Source organism: Osmia lignaria, chromosome 9, assembly GCF_051020975.1.
Source record: "Osmia lignaria lignaria isolate PbOS001 chromosome 9, iyOsmLign1, whole genome shotgun sequence".
Taxonomy (NCBI): Eukaryota; Metazoa; Arthropoda; class Insecta; order Hymenoptera; family Megachilidae; genus Osmia; species Osmia lignaria.
The window spans coordinates 2,426,913-2,440,426 of NC_135040.1; the positions used below are offsets into that span (position 1 = coordinate 2,426,913).

General features: G+C 33.7%; 3 long non-coding RNA genes across 7 annotated transcripts; 2 read left to right on the forward strand and 1 right to left on the reverse strand.

The window, feature by feature from the left end:
• The first annotated feature begins 555 nt into the window (after positions 1-555).
• LOC117611869 (uncharacterized) lies at positions 556-2,847 on the forward strand. The gene is made up of 3 exons (XR_004583252.2): positions 556-940; positions 1,814-1,908; positions 2,021-2,847. It is a non-coding gene; the product is annotated as an uncharacterized LOC117611869 (long non-coding RNA).
• Positions 2,848-4,309: 1,462 nt separating this feature from the next.
• LOC117604324 (uncharacterized) lies at positions 4,310-5,915 on the reverse strand. 5 transcript variants are annotated; one of them, XR_013062712.1, is made up of 4 exons: positions 5,650-5,915; positions 5,283-5,572; positions 4,755-5,208; positions 4,310-4,653 (listed from the first exon to the last, which is right to left on the reverse strand). It is a non-coding gene; the product is annotated as an uncharacterized LOC117604324 (long non-coding RNA). The 5 variants fall into 5 exon arrangements; XR_004581451.2 differs by having other exon boundaries at positions 4,755-5,098; positions 5,639-5,915; XR_004581425.2 differs by having other exon boundaries at positions 5,639-5,915.
• A 65-nt stretch (positions 5,916-5,980) lies between these two features.
• Positions 5,981-6,636, forward strand: LOC117611885 (uncharacterized). The gene is made up of 3 exons (XR_004583262.2): positions 5,981-6,242; positions 6,329-6,437; positions 6,531-6,636. It is a non-coding gene; the product is annotated as an uncharacterized LOC117611885 (long non-coding RNA).
• Positions 6,637-13,514: the final 6,878 nt, after the last annotated feature.

The window sequence follows — 13,514 nt, forward strand, 5'->3', positions numbered from 1 at the left end:
ACAATATTTGCGTAACTGACAATGTGATATGGTAACCAGAACAGCGGCGTGTATTTCATTCCCATTCTCGACTAAAACCGCTAATTGAAAGTCAATTCCTCCGTTAACGAGTAGATTGTGCACTGGGTTTTTCATGCTGTTGGCCTCTCTGTGTGCGCGAACTGTTTTCACCGTCGAAAAGAGCACACAGTTTTTTTCAACGTGCCTCCTCTTTATCTTCATCGTCGAGTAACCGTTTTTGTAAAAGCCCCGCCGGAGCATCGCGATAACTGGAGAAATTATCCGGGCCCGTGCGAGCAAAGCATTCCGAACGGCGTGTTTCAGATTCAACGTTGGATAGTGTCCATTCATTCTCGCGAAACCAGCTTCCGGAAAATACACAGAACCGAGTGAAGAGAGAGAGATGGAGAGAGAGAGAAAAAAAAAGAGCAGAGAAACGAGAAACACATTCGCGATCGTCGAATAGCTTCTTATCGCAGTGCGTTTCCTTTCGATATCTCGTGGACAAGATCTAGCTACTTCACGCGAACGGTGCCAACTGAACGTAGCCGAAGAAGCTGCGACCAACTCGTGTCGCGTTTCCTGATTTCTATCGTCGCGCCCAATTTACGAGACAGTAGGAAAAAATGAGCAAGAGAAACGAGTCATTTCTATGGGGACGTATTGACGTTACCTTAGCTCGGACGTCTGCACGTAAACGTAGCGATTACAATCGGAAATCTTTAAAGGAGGTTATCGGGATTAAACCAGCTTTCGGGATACCTTCGGAGGTGTTCTCGGAGATAGATTTGTCCTTCTGATAAATTGAAAATGATAAAGGAGACCTGTTAGATTGAGAGCTTTCCTGTGATGGTGTAAAAGATTTTTAAACACTCTATTACCGGTCGTCCGTGCTGCTTTATCGGATTTAATGGTGATCTGGTACCGAGATTTTTACAAGGTGATCGTTTGATGAAAGATTAAAATTGAATTTTCATTTTAAATTGAAATGTCAGATGTGGACTGAATTTTACTTTTGGGAAACGCAAAATTAATAGTATTCGATAAGAAACATTCAAAAATTCAAGCTTTAATTTTAGGCGTTCATGTGTTCAAATATTGTGTCTGTAAAGCTGAGCATTTTTAGCATATTGTGAGAGGTTATGTCGATGGCATATTGCCTTCTATCCGTAATTCGTCCAATGAGCTAAGATATATCTGTACCGCAGTTCACCAGAATCCATAACTGCGAAAAGACCAGTTTTCGTTCTTCGCGCATCCCCAGTGCGCATCTTCGCCCTGATTGGCGATACTCCCAAACGAAGTGGAAAGCGATTGGCGGAGAGCGAAAGTAGATAAAACGATAGACAGAACACAAAATAATTGTTGTTTTTTAAAACAAGATACGTGCGAAACAAATTCAAATGAAACATTTGATTTATCCCGCCAAAATGGCCGCCGAATGCTCATCTATGCGGGCCAATCAAATAATAGATGGAAGCAACATGGCGTCAAAGTAGCGTGTAAAATACCCTAAAAATGCGAAACTTTACATACTCATAACTTTTGAACCGCTAATTTCCTAAAGTTACGACCTACGTTTATAGATTCTACGTGTCAAAAACTATTAAACAGCAAGAAAAAAGGGCAATAATTTTATGTCCCTGGAATCAAAGTTTAACCCGAAATTTTAACAGTCAACGTTATCATTATTCTTTTCCTAACTCTTATCCATTTTCTCAGATACCAATAATTTGAAACTAATAATTTCATAGCATACATTAAATGAAATATTCTAAAATAATTTGATTAATAACTTGTTTAATATTACAAGTGTCATAGATTCCATCCAATGTGTGACTATCAAAGCGTTAAAGATTAAATCCTGCAAAAATGAATAAATTATTTAACAAGAAAGAATTAAAGCAGGTAAATAATAAATATGTAAATTTTCCTTCTCCTTTCTGCTTCTTTGTATTACAATAATATTTTTAATAAACAAAACTGACTACAATTTTTTTTTTTTATTTTCAACTTTCAGAAGATGGAAACTCATTTCTCGAACAATGAATATTTTATATTTTGTAAATAACCGTAAGCCTTCGGTGGAACTAAAATAGAATGCTAACGAAGAGGTTGTACTTGCAAGTTTTCCCGTATTTGCACGAGCAATTGAAGTACGTACTCGATATAAATCGACTATACCTTTTTTTCTTTATTTATTTTCTCGTTTAGCCGCGTACTGCATAAGCGTTTCCTTTGAAATGTAATCTGCAAACACATACCCGTTCTGCGATTAGAGGAAAGATATTTCTCAGTAGAGTCTTTGTGCGGCGCGGCGTTACGGAACACGCAATTGGACGTGTGGTTAATGAGCATGTAAATTCAAATGACTTTGCGATAAGCAATGGTATCATCACTTTCTGAGTCTTCACTGATCATATAATTAACCCTTTGCCTTATGATTCTTGTGATGATTGAATTTGATAAAATTACATAGATACCTATTAATGGCTCAAATTTTAGAAAAATTGTTACAATTTCTGATGCTGAAATAAGTACCATACAAGAAATATCTATAATTTTTAAGGATGACTTTATGCTATGTGTATGTACATAAAGGAGATGAAGAGTTTTTGAACGTTCAAAATCTTCAAAACCTTATAACTTTCCCATAATTTCTGGGAAAAATGACTATTATATTTCTGTAATCTTAAAAAAATCTTTTATTCCTGATGATCAGCGTTATCGATTACATATAAGCCGTCTTTATGCGAGTTTGAAACAAGTGTCTCTCTCTCTCCCCTTAAAAGTCAATGGATTTGAATAAAACAGTACACATTCTTATAATTATATTTTTATATGCAATTCTAGAATTCTTCAAATCGTACCATAGAAATAAACTTTATTAAAATTGCCTGTCCTCCTCTTGAAAGTCAGTAAGTGTAAATAAAATAATAAAGATTATTATAATTAAAAATCCATACGTAATTCTAGGATTTTTCAAATGGTGCTGTAAAAATAAATTTCATTAAAATTGCCTTCCCTCTCTTTGAAAGGCAATAAAAGTAAATAAAATAGTAAACATGTTTATTATTAGAATTCCATATGTAATTCTAGGATTCCTCAAATGGTGCCACAAAAATAAATTTTATTACACATTTAATTAATCAAGATGCCCCTGCTTTGATTAGCAGTCTTTGCGAGATCAACAACCTGTACATCTCCATGCATAAATTCCCCAATTTTTAACATTTTACGTTAAAAAAAGATCTCAATGTAAAGAGATGAATGTTACAACATTCAGAGATACACCCGTTACATACGCAGCAGTTAATGTCCTATAGAATGTGCATCTTTGAACGACTTTATCAGTTCGGCGCCACAGTAACTGACGCCGTACTGCCGCCGCGGAATGTCTAGAAAGAGCGAGATAGGTAACCCCTTGATGCTACCTCGAAACACTCGTTAATCTCGCTGATCCAGAAGTGGGGACGAAGAACGTAAAGGAGAACCGTAAGCTCTCGCAAGAAATCCTCTGTGAAACTCTATTGACCCTCGTCCCTTTATATAGAAAAGCAAATAGGTACACTCGTAGGGGAGAACGGACATGATCCGATCGTTTTCCTCCATCTAACGATGTCTTTGAGAGCTCCGTGTGCATATACGTATGCAACGCGCGTTCGCAAGAGTTGTGGAACTTTAATAGAAGTAAAATTCCCGTCAGTTTGAATATTCATTATTTACACATCAGTTTGTACGTACGCTCATTAATTTCCATTGCAAAATGATTCTTTCATGAACATTACTATGCTAAATCTTTAGATACTTAAATTATGAATCGAGAGGAGTAAAAATTTTCTCATGAATATACAGTAAAAAATTAGTAAACTAATAATGTATAGTTTTTAGTATTTCATTATAAATTGAAATTTAACTTTAATATATTTTTGTTTAACTTGATATTAAAACAGAGTTGAATCTATTTGTTATTATTTATAAAATTTTAATTCAATTTTAATCTCTTTTCATATATTCAATATTATATGTATAATAATTCTAAAAATGGGAATTGATTAATATTGCACTTTTACTCAGTATGACTATTAACCCCCAGACGACGGACCATGGAGAGAGCTCCAATTCTAATTTAATTCTGTATTCCATGTGTTTTGTTGATTGACCCAAATTCCGCTGTTCAACGGTTAACTGTTATTTTATTTTATTCTTAAAATTTTTAATATTATATTTTATCAATTGTTTTGACATAACAAGAAATATACTGATTTTGACAAGTTTGCACCATTAGAATAAAAAATATTGTAATTAACAGAATATTTTTTAATCTTTATATCTTTAGTTTGTATCTTTAAAAATATAATTATTCAATTTTTTAATTTATCATTCTGCAGCGAAGCAATACTTTAAGGTGTCAATGATCTTTCAACATTTATATGCACATTCCTGGAATAAAGTCAGCCGAAGGGTAATGCCAGGGGTGGTTGCTGATGGCGAACGAGGTGTAAAGTCGCTGGTGTGCATTTAAATTTTCTCTTACATGAGCGGTAATGGATAACGCAGTCTCCAGAGCAAGGACAGGACAGAGTACTTTCATCCAGCCTCATAGCACACAAAAGCAATATACATATTCACCGGAGACTTGGCAATTACTGTCTTCGTCGGTTGCAAGCGTAGAGAAAAAAAGCTCGTTACAAAAATCGACTAGTTGAGGGGAAAAGAAAAAAAAAAACTACCCAAGAGATGATAATTAGTACCTTCACGAAAACACCCGGGAATACTTGCTCGGGGTACGTTCAACTTCCACGAAACCTTCCACTTTGCCTAATTGCGTCCTTAAATCATCAAGCCATTACGCTATTGCCGTCTCTTATGGCCTGTAGATCGATGCCTCTATATACGTAAGAAGAAGAAGCAGAAGCAGCAGCAACGGCAGCTCATAACTGGGATAACGAATCCCATCGTTCTGTAAGTTTACTCGAAATTGTCTGTCGGCTGCCGCCGGTAAACTCATTGTTAGGCGCCTATTGTAGGCGGCCGAGCACCCCACGTTCATCCTCACCCCTTTCGCTTGAACGAACTGTGCAAACTTTCGCGTTTCCTTTGAAGAGGTAGACATAGGGGACACAATCTTCTTAGACTGTAAATACTGCCACGGTTTGGCGGTTCTACGCTGGTAAATAGCTTTTCCGCGTACATAATATTACTTACCTGAAAAGTCGATCAAGTTACGGACGAAGCGATACCGTGAAGAAGAGGGATGTTTAGAAAATTTCGAAGTTAACCTTGTACAGTACCGAGCATGATAAAGTTCCCAGTGACGTAGCTATAATTAGCTGATAAGGAGATTAACGAAATTTTGGTTAACTTTGTTAGAATCATGATATTAAGTATAATTTTTTATATATAAGAAAAGGGTTGAAGTTCTTTCTTTTTCTTTTGCAACTTTGTAGTTTTTGATGAAAAATAGCTGAAAATACAAGTTTTAAGTGTAGGACCTCACTAGTATGATCAAGCATTCTCGATATACATATTTGACAGGTGAGTACGACGCCGTGTTGCTTTTATCGGTAATCTGTCAGATTTGCAAACATGAGCATTAAATTATTTTCGATTTTTCCGAAATACCGTATTAACTTACTCTTTGCTTACTCTTTGGTACTAGGGGATAAAATAGTATTTATTTGACCTTTATCTGGCACTGTGGAATATGAGACGACTCCAGCTAATTCAGCTTCAATTTAACCCACTTTTGGCTAAAATTTGTCTCTTCAGCTCCAAATAAATATCTTTTTTGAAACCACGACTTTTGTATTATTCTTTCCCTTAAAATGTTCAATTTCAAGAGTGTCTAGCTAAAATTTTAGCTCTTTATGTGAAAATTTAAAAATATTATAAATTTTCTTATGAAAATTCATCTTTTCGAGTTTTCTACGTTTTTCAATTTTTTTTCATATTCAATTATTTAATTTTACCAAAATTAGTTGTCAAAGATTATCTAGGAATTTTTTTAAGTTAAAATAACGAATACATTCTTCGCAGGAGATATTTCAGTGGTTGGGGTCTTAAATGTCCCAGTGTGACAGCCATGTTATTCTGGTGAAGTGTGCCAGCCTAGGGTTAACAAAAAGGTTCATAAATTCCTAATAGAAAGGTTAGCTGATCCCCCCCCCCCGAAAGTTATCATACTTTCCTGCCACTTTTTGAACACATAAAAGCGCGGAAAAATATTCAAATTTAAAAAAGTAACTAACAAAGCGTAATACTAAACTTAAGAAAATTTTGCTTTAGGCCTTATTTTAAAATTGAAATACATTTTTCTGAAGTACAGTGTAAACAAAAGGAGCATCCTATAGAGCCAAGAACAACGATAAATAAATAAAAGAAAATAAAGAAATGCAGTTTTATGATTCTAAATCCAGAGTCCAAATAATCCCAAGGTATACACGCACTCGATATAGTTATCCAGCACAATGATTCTTGATGCTGTTTTGAAATCGTTATTATTTCAGTTCCTTCCGCTTTTTGTTTAGTGTTTGTTTGCAGAGGCAACATCGGCGGCAGCGAAATGGATAGGACGGCGTACTGAAACCGAGCGTCGGAGAGAAGGGAAAAAAAATCAGAAGGGGAAATAATGAGCGAGGGGGGCGGCGGGGGGAATGAGAGGGGAAAGAAGTTGAAATACGGCCGAATAGAGAGGGAGAGGATCGTTTGAAGCGGTTTTTTCCGGGTGTACGTAGGTACAGAGCAACACGTCGCTCGTTGTGTGCCGAGAATACCGACCCTTACACGATTAATCACTGCCATCTACCTAGCCTTGCTCCCCATACGAAAAGAAACGAGGAGCGAGAAAGAGAGCGGGCGGAAAGAGGAAACGGGCGGATTGTATATATTTCGATTCGTATACCACTGACACTTTGAACAGGAGATGCTTTATTGCCAAGCGAGTGTGGTTCAGTCGCATTTTCGTACTGGACTAGCTGGATAAAGCGCGAATGTTTACCGGTCTACTGAGAAACACAAACTGGCGTCGGTGAAAGAAAGTGGATGCGGTGACAGAAAGGAGAATTCTCCAAGTATTTTCCATACTCTCCAGCCGTTATACTCTGTTTTGAAGTTTACGGTTATCCATTGTGTTAATAAATCGTCCTGTACCATTTTCTATGCTCTATGATCGTACATGATCAATTTACGTTAACACTATATTGTTTTTTCATTAGAAACAATAGACTTTCGTTAACCCTTTCGAGACGAATTTTTAACGCTAATAATATTTCATAACTTTTTTAAATTTACAATAAATACAAGTGGATCATCGGTGATCAGGTTTCTCTAAGATTTTGAAATTAGAAAATTAGAAAATTGGAAAATTGGAAAATCATGAAATGAAGAAATTATCAAATTGGAAAATTAGAAAAGGAAGAGAGTAGGGACCTAGGGGATTGGGAAATTAGAGAATTAGAAAATAAGAAAATAAGAAAATTAGAAAATTGGGAGATTAGCAAGTTGGCGATCTAGGAGGTTAGAAGATTAGGAGATTAGGAAATTAGGGAATTAGGAACGCGGATAATAAGTAAAATCAAAGAATTAGAACATCGTAAAATTTAGAAATTACGACATTGCAAAATCAGAAAATTGGAAAATTAAGAAATGAGGACATTGGAAAATTAGAAAATTGGAAAATTGAGAAATTAGAAAATTGGAAAATTAGAAAATTAAGAAATTAGGACGTTGGAAAATTGGAAGATTAAGAAATTAGGACATTAGGAAATTAAAAAATTGGAAAACTAAAAAATTTTTAAGATCTAAGATCACAAAATTACTATTACTATTACATTAATAACGTAAGGCAGCTAATACACAGCTTGAAACTTGAAATTTGGAAATTAACTATCTTTATTTCTAATAATTAGAGTTTAGTGTTATAAGTATTATGAAAAATATCACGTCGAAAAAATGATAAAAATTGTTGACAAATTAACTAATGTTTAAATAATAGTTGAAAGAACGGTTAAATGTCATTTACATGGTATTAACAACATTTTTATCTCTTCGTATAAAAGAAGCGTTCTCGTTATTGAGAAGAGGAAATGAAGTCTCCTCTTTGACGTAGCGTAACGACGAAGAAGAGGACAGGCTTTAAAAGCTTGCCGAAACAATTTTCGGGGCGAAACTGGCGACGATAAATCGCGAGCATAGTACAGAGGAAGAACACCGTAGAAAGAAAACAGTCTCCCGAGCATTTGTTATTCTAGCAACGTGCGCCCGGTATATCTATAAAGCTGCGTACATCGTCGGTGAATGCCACTTTCAAAACTGTTGTCGCATTTTCCACGGCCTTTCCACGTTAGAAAGTAATTCGCGTGCGTTGAATGCAGGGTTCGATACTTTCCACCAGCAACAGCAACGCTCACCAATATATTTTCATATTACGCACACCTGACAATGAAGCAACAACGTTAATAAAAGAATTGACTTTAGTGACGTACGCTTTATTCATTTTCCCTTTTTTTGTTTCATTTAAATTCCATTATGTTTCTATTGCTCCGTTGAAATTTTAGTACACGAATTTTTATTGATACAAAGCCATTTTTGTGAAATACAACTTTGTTCTATTAGAGTATGTTGGACATTTTTCATAGCCTGCATTCTCTTGTTCATTTGTACTTTTTCTGTTTCAGTTATGGACTATACGTAGCAATAAATGGTGACATGGTTTTTAATAAAGCTCTTTCATAGTTTGATCGATATTAGATTATTAATTTTCTCAAAGTTTTTTTAACAGGTTTATTGTGAAAGTGACTAGCAGTAAATTGCACCGTAAGAATTTGTGTAATTTTAATATTTTATAAATAATATGAAGTAGTTGGTAGAAATCGAAAAATCAATTTATATCGTTCATTATCATCACAGTGGAAAAGCACATGTGTAGCATCGCACAGTAGTATACCTGCCGTGAAATCAGACTTTCCCTTTCCCGGACTCTCGCCTTTCCCCTTAAGCTTTCACGAGGAAAATGGCGGGGAGAAGGGGAGATGGCCCCACATTATACATATACAGGGTGTTACCTGTAACGTTACTCACGATTTTTTACCCACTTGCAGCCATCTGGCAAAAAAAAGTTTAGAACAAGAATTGCAGGGTATGAAGTGCACAATAAATATCAGTAAAAAAATGTCGAAAACAGTTTATTTTGGTGGCTAAATCAAGGTCACCTTGGGTTTTACGAATAGGAACACATATTTTTTTTCTACCATATTGTAGAGGACATCGAGACGAATTCAAAACACATATTACATGATATTTTTACTAACATATTACTTGATTTACAAAAGTGGAAATGTGAAGTATTTAGCTTTTCGTCGTATGCATTTCGAACATATAATTAAATAAAGTGCATTTTTCTTATATTCTAGTCGCGTGTTTACATTACGCGTGTTTACAGTAATCTCTTCGGGGTGAAATAATGTTTACACTGTCAGAGTCAAATACAACGAAAAGCTAAATACTTCACATTTCCACTTTTGTAAATCAAGTAATATGTTAGTAAAAATATCATGTAATATGTGTTTTGAATTCGTCTCGATGTCGTCTACAATATGGTAGAAAAAAAAATATGTGTTCCTATTCGTAAAACCCAAGGTGACCTTGATTTAGCCACCAAAATAAACTGTTTTCGACATTTTTTTACTGATATTTATTCTGCACTTCATACCCTGCAACTCTTGTTCTAAACTTTTTTTTGCCAGATGGCTGCAAGTGGGTAAAAAATCGTGAGTAACGTTACAGGTGACACCCTGTATAGGTCTGTGGCCCCCCCACCACTTACCTATAAATATTTACGTGGCAAAATTGATTTACTTTGTTCTTTGCACTTTTCTGATGTAAACTAAATTCCATAACGTACGATAATTAAAAATTATATTACCTTTTTCTAAATTACTTTTAATATTAATATCGGCAAAATGAAGATTTTGAGAATTTCTGCTTTCTCTATATCGCCATTTTCCCTGGGAAATCAAGTCGAATAATTTGTAGTAGCAAAAGTGATATATAAAAAATAATGTAATTACAGCAGAGTATAAAATTTCAAATTATAACTCTCTTATTATATAGAAAATTACAAAATTTTTATACTTTGTAACAGGTCCTTTCACAGATCGGTCGATTAAAAGTTTAATTACTTGAACAACGTTTTAAGTACCGAGCTTGTTTTCTTGGGGATTCTCCAAGGATTCTCCGTACTTTCTATGAAAATAACTTTTCAATCAGACTATAAGTTCTGCTTTTTTTAAAATGAATCTTTTGGTAGTTTTATTATAAGATTTACTGTTATTTAATATTAATAAGTAACTCGATTATTATTCAATTTTACTATAAAAGCATTACATATTATTTGAATTCCATATAACTTATAATTCATTTCTTTAAGCATATAAAACAAGTGATCAGTAATTTTTACAAGATTTAAAAATTAGAATCAAAATTCGGATATAACAATTTTAAATTATCACGCTTTAATTTGTTTTAATTTAAAATTTATAATTACTCTGTTAAAATACAAGATACTAGCATGCAGTAATTTCAATTTACAACTAAATTGTAATTTTAAACTTTGTTATAAATAAATTAATTTACCTTATATTTTTAATAACAATAAAGAAACTTTAAGAGGAGTAGAATTATGATAAAAAATGGTAAAAATAGAAATTGGAATAAAGAATGATGAATCACATGGAATTTAATTTAACCACAATTCTTTGTTATTTATTACATTTCTCATATTGAAGAATTCAGTTCGCGATAAAGAACATCCTCCTCATGGATTTCTACGGTTACGTTAACAATTAATCCCTTCTTGATCCCTATCTTTTCAAATATCCGGCTTTTCTCGGGTATACTTTGCCAAGCAGTAACGGCTGCTAGTGTTTATCTTTCCCGTTGAAATGCTTTGCTTGTATTGATAGCTGAAACAGCGAGCACAAATTGTCGTGAAATTCTCCCTCGATAAACACAGAGGGAGGTGCTATAATCTGCGCAGCCATTGTAACTATCGCCTGAATATCGTGAAAGAAAAAAGGTCAGCTCGCAAACCTGGTCAGTTAAAATTCGAAATTACCAGAGAGTTGGTCCTTTTATGGCCCTATGAATAATCCCGTTGCAAAATGCACATGCACCAAACAATGGAAAAACACGAACGTTATGATATTCTTGATATTATTATTACTATTTTTCTTTCAAATAAAATTCTTATAAATATACATACTTTCAAAAATTAATTTGACTATTTATATGTAGTCAATATTTATACAATATAGAAATAGTAAATAATTACTATTCCGTTTTTTAAACAAAAATTTTTATAAATATATTTTCAATGCTATGTAAATTTGACCAAAGTAAAATTATGCAATAAATCAACTTCGTATCACTATTGCCATCTTTATAAAAATAAAATTTTGAAAGAATAATCTGACTTAAGTAAGATATATTTTTATACTTTAATAGAGTAAGCAATTTATTAATAAAGAACTTGATTCAATTGAAATTTACTTTTGATTGAAATCAATACATCTACTTCTGATCAACGATGCAGCACAGTTAATAAGGCAATAAAAAATATACTGGCGAGCTGAAAGGAATATTAAAAAGCACATTTCATTAATTAATTACTAATTATTCTTCAATTTTACTCGGCACGCGATAAAAGGGAGTGAAACAGAAAATGCCTCTTTATTTCAGTAAATATAGTCACTCGATTCATAACCATGAAAAACATTTTACTAATTATAACGAGCACTGCACCCTTACAATTAGTTTCGTAGTATAGCGTCCCAACCCGGTCTCGTGCAAGGCAATCAATTATAATTTACATCAAAGCGTATAAAGGACACAGTCATGCTTGCCGGGGTAGGCCAAAAATGAAGGCGAAAAACGCGAAAAGAGAGAAACGTACGATAGAAAAAGAGGAATTGGACAGCTGCTGAAGTACGTAACGGTGCGTCGTTCAATATTTCTGGCGAGACGATCTTCCACAGGTTTTTACATATCTACCTCCCTCTTTTTGCTCCAGTCCATTCTCGACTCTCGATATCTTTCGATGGGTCGTAGGCGGGCACATAAGTTACGTTTTTGAGAATATACATTGCAATGGTATAGGTAACGTATACATTTCTATCAAAGTCCGTGAACCAATGTTCTAACACGGACTTTCCATGTGTGCTCAGCATTGGCGTAACTAGGCAGGGGTTGTAATAGGTATGGATCATTATAGAAACTGACCTTCACCAGAAATTATTCATATAAGTAAAAGTATAATAATCAGCTAATAAAATTGTATCTTAATAGAAATATAATGAGGAGTGAAAGTGAATCAATGAAACTATTTTTCCAAAAAATTATTATTTATTTGTAAATTAATAGAAAGTAGACTGTTTCAGATTTTTTTAGGGTTGGTGGTATTGTTAATATTTTTAGCAAGAGATCTTTGGACAAGGTGTTAAATGTATTCATAAATACATTAAAAATTAATACCATAAATGATATATTAAAATGATATGGAGCTGTTTATTCTACATTATACATTATAATTTTTTGAAAAAGCAATATCAGTTGAATTATGTTCTTCATTACATATATTTAAATATTCAAACATTCTATATTTTAAGGTATTAATATTAAGATTAATTTAGAAATAATTTATGTATTAACTTAATAATTTGGAAAAATTTAATATATACCAAGAAATATTGTCTACTAGCAAAATGAATAATAAATAAAACTTTTCTGAGCAAATGTTTACAAGTGAATGAAGTCATTTGCTTAAAGGAGCCTACTTTGTCCTAAACTGTACACATTACTGTACACTTAACACTTTTAGCTTAACACTTAAAGCTAGGGGACCCCGCATAAAAATTTCAATTACCTAAAAAATTAGCTTAGAAACATTTAATATACGACTAAGAAACCTACTCCCTTTAAAGAAACCTACTTTGCCTCATACTATACATATTGAACTTAATCTTTTCACTATAAATATTACTATACACTTAACCCTTTTAGTAAAGCTAGGGATCCCAAACAAAAATGCTAGTTACCTTAAAAATTAATTTTAAAAAATTTAAGAAACAACTAAAAAAACATTACCTTGTAATAAAATAAATAATAAATACAATTCTCCCCAATATATACAAATAAGTGGAGTAGCATTCTTCCTCTATAGCGTCATTTATCCTAGAGAAATCTACTTTGCCTCATATTGAAATTGATCTCATCACTATAAATACCGTTATACACTTAACCCTTTTAGTAAAGCAAAGGGACGAAAATCCTCGTTACGCCAATGATACTCAGACGCCCTTGGTGTAAAGAACGACACGTGGAAAGAAGAAATAAGTAACGTACGATAATTCAGACGTCTTTGCTTCCTGTCCCGGGTAAGAGGAAATGCCGTTGGGCCGGTTCTAGGAGAAAAAAAGGAACCCTGTTTTCTTTCTTCCGGTTCGGCTGTCCTATTA